This window comes from Salmo salar, chromosome ssa08 (genome assembly GCF_905237065.1).
Source record: "Salmo salar chromosome ssa08, Ssal_v3.1, whole genome shotgun sequence".
Classification (NCBI taxonomy): domain Eukaryota; kingdom Metazoa; phylum Chordata; class Actinopteri; order Salmoniformes; family Salmonidae; genus Salmo; species Salmo salar.
Window position 1 is genome coordinate 22,561,697 of NC_059449.1, and position 6,731 is coordinate 22,568,427.

General features: G+C 46.5%; 1 pseudogene; it reads left to right on the forward strand.

The window, feature by feature from the left end:
• The window catches only part of LOC123744223 (protein unc-93 homolog B1-like), a 10,395-nt pseudogene extending 4,267 nt beyond the window's left edge, over positions 1-6,128 (forward strand).
• The last annotated feature ends 603 nt before the right edge of the window (positions 6,129-6,731 follow it).

The window sequence follows — 6,731 nt, forward strand, 5'->3', positions numbered from 1 at the left end:
ATATATATATATATATATATACATACATACATACATACACCCATCATAGGCCTGTTATACACCTCCATACTAATCAGGTCTACACACATACTCCTGCTTTCTTCTCATTCTTTCTCTCCTCTCTCCTCGCTCTCTCTCTCTATCCTCTCACTCTCTCTCTCTCGCTCCTCCTCTCTCTCTCTCGCTCCTCTCTCTCTCTCTCTCTCTCGCTCTCTCCTCTCCTCTCCTCTCCTCTCCTCTCCTCTCCTCTCTCTCCTCTCCTCTCCTCTCCTCTCCTCTCCTCTCCTCTCCTCTCCTCTCCTCTCCCTCCCTCCCCCCCCTCCCCTCTCTTCTCCTCTCCATCCTATCTCTCTCTCTCTTTCAGGTTTCTGGGCACCAAGTGGATGATGTTTCTGGCCAGTGGAATTTACGCTCTCTTCGTCTCAACCAATTACTGGGAGCGATACTACACCCTGGTACCATCGGCTGTGGCCATTGGTGCAGCCATTGTCCCGCTTTGGGCGTCATTAGGGAACTACATCACAAGGTTAGGAAGTGGAGAATTGAGACACACCGTTAACGTCACACAGACCAGAATACATTGATAGCTAGCTTGTACGGGTTGCACTGTTTGTTGTGTTATGCATTGTTATGCGGTGATATGTTGTGTTTTGCTGTGTAGTGTTAATCACACTGTATTTTATTGTGTTTATCTTTCTGTCTGTCTCTCTCTCTCTCACTCACTCAGGATGGCCCAACAGTACTATGAGTATGTCAACTATAAGGATGATCACGTTCAGGAACAGAAGAAACTACCCAAGGGGGCGTGTCATCGCTATGTCATCGTCTTCCAATCCGTGTTCTTCGTCATCTTCCATGTATGTTGCCATTGGTCGAGTCACTTGTCAGTCAGTGAGTGATATCGGTTAAGCATTGCCTTTTGTGTGTTCGTGTGTGTGAGGATTCTGATGTCTGGCTGTGTTTCTCTTTGTGTCTCTCAGCTCAGCCTGGTGTTTGCAGAGTTCCCCCAGCGCATCTTCCTCCACCAGTACCTTAGTGACTACAACCACACATTGTACAATGTTAAACACTGTGGTAAACTGACCAGTAGTCTGTTATTAACTTCCATTTCCTTACCCTGACTCTCAGAGGAGAAGCAAGATCTATGGTTTTAATAGCACTGTTTTCGTGCACCTGAATCTCTCTCATCCCCCTCCCCCTCCCCCTCCTCTCTCTCTCTCTCTCTGATCAATGGTTTTAATAGCACTGTTTTCGTGCACCTGAATCTCTCTCATCCTCCTCCCCTCCCCTCTCTCTCTCTCTCTCTCTGATCAATGGTTTAAAAAATATACAGGTTTTTGTTTCATCACTTTCTTTATCCCCTCTCTCTTTATTGGGTTCAGAGGACAGTGCTATGATTGGTGGTTTTAATAACTCCCCCCCAGGTGCGGAGGGCAGTGGTATGATTGGTGGTTTTAATAACTCCTCCCCCTCCTCCAGGTGCGGAGGGCAGTGGTATGATCGAGGGTTTCAACAGGACCGTCCTGAAGCACCTCCCCCTCGTTCCCTGGCGCTGATCCAGGTGGAGAGTGTTCTCATGGGGGCCGCCTTCCTCTCCATGATCATCGTAAGACACACACACACAGGCAAAGACACGTCTGTACACACCTACCTAAAATGATCATCCTAAAAACCTCGTTTTATTACACCCAACAATCAATACAACACCCTCCGAGATTACCCAGAGTCCATTGCTTGCTGTCCCACAGTCCTTCACTGTGTTTTACCCATAGTTCCTGGCGGTGTGCGGGGCTGCGTACCGCCCTACAGAGGAGATCGATCTGAGAGTATCGGCTGGGGAACATCTTCCAGTTGCCCTTCAAACACCTGAGAGACTACAGACTGAGACTCCTCATCCCCTTCTTCATCTACAGTGGACTGGACACACTCTTCTCTGTCACCGGACTCACTCTGGTAGTCATTACAGGAAGTCCTTTAATAACTGTAGTAGCTAGAGTCTCGAATGTTGTCCATGTAGCTTTCACAGACCTACTGCGTCACTTTACCTAGTGTAGACATAGATTCTGTTGGAGGGCAGCTATATTCATGATGCTCGATCTCTCCTCTCTCTCTCTCTCTCTCTCTCTCTCTCTCTCTCCTCTCTCAATCATGCTCTTTCTCTCTCTCTTTCTCTCTTGCTCACTCACTCACTCACTCACTCACTCACTCACCACTCACTCACTCACTCACTCACTCACTCACTCACTCACTCACTCACTCACTCACTCACCACTCACTCACTCACTCACAATCTCTCTCTCTGTCCTGTTCACCCCCCCTTTCTCCTACTTTCCCTGTCTTTTTCTCTCCTCTAACCTACCCTCATGTCTCCCCTCCCTCCCAGTCGTATGGTGTGTGTACGGTGGGTCTGGAGTGGCTGTATCTCCTGGTGATGGTCTATGGTCTGTCCTGCTCCCTATTCTCCTGCCTGTCCCTGTCCCTCCTCAGGCTGCCACGCTACGTTTCTCTGCTAGGGCGCTGTGATCCACGGTCCTCTGCTGGTGTTCCTGCTGTTCTGGTCCCCAGCGCCACGCTCACCTGATCAACTGCCTTACCTGCTGGTGGTGATCGCCCTCTGGGAATGGGGTCTGCATTGAATAAGACTGGACTCAGCAGTGAGTTTTAGTACTATGATTAGACACACACACACACACACACACGGACTCTTTTTATTTCCTAGTTGGTAAAGTATTGTTCTTTTCCAGTTCAGACTTAATCATTTCCAACATTTATGTCTCCTCACTCTCCCATACCTTCCTCCCCCTCTACCTATCTCCTTCTCCCCCTCTTCACCTCCCCTTTCTCTCTCTACCCCCCTCTCCACTGCCCTCCTCTCTCTCTCTCTTCCCCCTTGTCTACCGCCCTCCTCTCTCTCTTGCTCTCTTTCTATCTACCCCCCTCTCCACCACACCCCCCCTCTGCCCCCCACTCTCTACTGTCTCTCTCTCTCTCTCTCTCTCTCTCTCTCTCTCTCTCTCTCTCTCTCTCTCTCTCTCTCTCTCTCTCTCTCTCTCCGTGTCTGTCAGTTCTCCTGGGTATGTTGTATGAAGATAAAGAGAGACTGGACTTTGTCTACACCATCTACCACTGGTGGCAGGCTATCGCCATCTTCATAGTCTACCTGTGGACTGGACTCATCATGAGGGTGTGTGTGTGTCCGTGTGTGTCCCCGTGTGTGTGTCCGTGTGTGTCCCCATGTGTGTACGCATGTCCGTGTGTGTGTCCGTGTGTGTTCCCGTGTGTGTGACCCCGTGTGTGTGTCCGTGTGTGTGTCCGTGTGTGTCCGTGTGTGTCCCCGGTGTGTTTCTGTGTTAGAAAAAGTGTAAAAACGATTAATTTAAAGTGCTATTTCACTCCTCTCTTTCTCTCCCTTCTCATTCCTGGTCCCTCCTCCTCAGGCCAAACTCTCCATTCTATTGGTCATCTTGCTGCTGGCATGCTTCTGCTATTGGACGATGGAGCGACGCCTGTCCAAGAACATGCATTTCAGACTGCCTCGCATTCCCCGCCCCAAACACAAGGTAACCTATCACAATCTGTTCACTTTTGCTATGTTTTTGCATTTTTTTCTTTAAAAATACCACTTGGTTGAGAGAAAAGAGCAAATATCACATATCACCTTCACTAGTAATGCGATAAAGACAAGCAAACAGAACATCGAAATGAAAGTCTTTCTTTAAAGTTTGGCATTGGCAATAAAGACAATTAAAGAGCAATATCAAGTGTCTTCGATAATGACACAAAGTCATCAATTGACATGTTTGGTCTGTAATGTAATATAATGTTGACCATGTCACTTCCTCCTCAGGTCAAAGGTTATCGTTACCTGGAGGAGGAAAACTCAGACGAGTCGAACTCGGAGGAGAGTGATGAGGATGAGGATGAAGAGCAGCAGGAGGAGGTGATCAGGGGAGGACTTCGGCGGAGACGCAGGGTCGCAGGGCTCTGATTCGACCAGGGAGAGGAGGGGAGGGGCTAGGGGTCGGCGCAGGAGGCGAGACGATGATTACGAGCAAGCAGGGGGAAAGGGAGGAGAGAGAGAAGGAGGGATAGAGAGAGGGAGAGGGATAGAGAAAGAAGGAGGAGATTTAAAGAAGAGTGAAAGAGTGAAAAATAGTGAGAGAGCGAGAGACAGAGAGAGAGCGAGTCCTCTAGGTATCCTCTAGCTGTCCTCTAGGTATCCTCTAGGTATCCTCTAGCTGTCCTCTAGGTATCCTCTAGGTATCCTCTAGGTATCCTCTAGCTGTCCTCTAGGTATCCTCTAGGTATCCTCTAGGTATCCTCTACTCTAGGTGTTCTCTAGGTATCCTCTAGGTATCCTCTAGGTGTCCTCTACTCTAGGTGTTCTCTAGGTATCCTCTAGGTATCCTCTAGGTGTCCTCTACTCTAGCTGTTCTCTAGCTATCCTCTACTCTAGGTGTTCTCTAGGTATCCTTTAGCTGTCCTCTAGGTATCCTTTAGCTGTCCTCTAGGTATCCTCTAGGTATCCTCTAGGTGTCCTCTACTCTAGGTGTTCTCTAGGTATCCTTTAGGTGTTCTCTAGGTATCCTCTAGCTGTCCTCTAGGTATCCTCTAGCTGTGCTCTAGCTATCCTCTACTCTAGGTGTTCTCTAGGTATCCTCTAGCTGTCCTCTAGGTATCCTCTAGCTGTCCTCTAGGTATCCTCTAGGTATCCTCTAGCTGTCCTCTATGCTATCCTCTAGGTATCCTCTAGCTGTCCTCTAGGTATCCTCTAGGTATCCTCTAGGTGTCCTCTAGGTATCCTCTAGGTATCCTCTAGCTGTCCTCTAGGTATCCTCTAGGTATCCTCTAGGTGTCCTCTAGCTATCCTCTAGGTATCCTCTAGCTGTGCTCTAGGTGTCCTCTAGCTATCCCTCTAGGTACTTTCCCCAGCCCAGCTCTCTTTCATCAGTGCAGATCAAGGAAAGGAGTTGAATCAGAAGAAGAGACAAAACGGGTGTGTCTCAAATGTAACCCTTTTCACTTCATAGTGCCCTACTTTTGACCCCCGAACTTTAACCTTGGTCAAAAGTTGTGCACTATGAATAAGGTCCCATTTGGAACGCAGACAATACTGTATGTCTAGGCTATTGACACGCACCTAGAGGGGGATTGACATATAGATAATTGAAGAGGTTCATCCACAGGAGGATAAAACAGAGTGGTACAGGAGGATAAAACAGAGCGGTACAGGAGGATAAAACAGAGCGGTACAGGAGGATAAAACAGAGCGGTACAGGGGGATAAAACAGAGCGGTACAGGAGGATAAAACAGAGCGGTACAGGAGGATAAAACAGAGCGGTACAGGAGGATAAAACAAGGGTACAGGAGGATAAAACAGAGCGGTACAGGAGGATAAAACAGCGGTAGAGGAGGATAAAACAGAGCAGTACAGGAGGATAAAACAGAGCGGTACAGGAGGATAAAACAGAGCAGTACAGGAGGATAAAACAAGGGTACAGGAGGATAAAACAGAGCTGTACAGGAGGAAAGAGAAGAACGGGGGATTTTACACAGAAAGAAAGAGGATGAAGAGAGGACAGGAATTCAGTTTCGAAGGTTTCTCATAACACAACTGAAAAGGGAAGAAGTTATTTACTCCACTTCAAATATGAACCAGTTTCCTTCCAATGCATGATCACATGGGGGTGTGGCCCAATTGTCACACTATTCACTATATAGTGCACTCATTTTGAACAGGGCCCATTTGGGCTCTGGTCAAAAGTAGTGTACTATATAGGGAATGGGGTGCCATTTCGGACTCACCCGTACTGTATAGACACCTGAAACATATGTGCAGTTAAGTACGTCACAGGCACTTTTGACAGGGGCACATACAGGGCTCTGATCAAAAGTAGTGCACTATAGAGGAATAAGGTGCCATCTGGGACACAGCCTTTGTATTTCAACAGTATCACTGTATTGTATTGTTAGTCAGCTGTGTTGTCATGGTTCCTAGCTCAGGTGTTTTGAGTGGCCTACATTTTGTTGTTTTTTGTAAGGAATTTATTCAATCAATGATTTTGAAAAAATGTAATTATAGTCATGAATTATAATGAGAATATATTGATTGTAATTGTTTTTTTTATGACTGAAGTGAGTTTTGAAAGTTGTTTTCCGAGTATAAAGCTGGTTTTGAGCCTCTTGATGTGGGTGTTCTGTTATCAAAGACCAACTAATATCACCATGGAAACTTAGTTCATAAAAGTGAACACCTTATATGCTTAGTTAAATAAAAAATAAAAAAGTCACTCCTACACTGTAAGAAAGCCGTAAACATATATAGGAATTCACAAAAAAACATTCACTTATTTTTATAAGACTTGATCTTTATTTGGATCCCCATGAGCTGACGCCATGACAACAGCTAAATGTGTATACAAGCATACAGTCAACACACACACACACACATACATTTAAAGGTACACTGTGAGTGTAAAATTTATTTTAACTCAAATTTTGGTTTGAGAGGTGACTTTCATAGACACATATGGTATTATATGAATCAATTTTTTTCTTGTTAAACCACGCAGCCAGTTAGTAGGCTAGTAATAAATGCTTTAAGTCATGGCTGTGGGGAGGTATGCCCCTTTGTGTGTGCTCCAATCAGGTCATTCCTGGGCTAGTTCTGTCCATTGAGTTCAGGCAGAGTTTCCCAACCCTCTCCTTGGGCCTCGCTCAGATGTTTCAC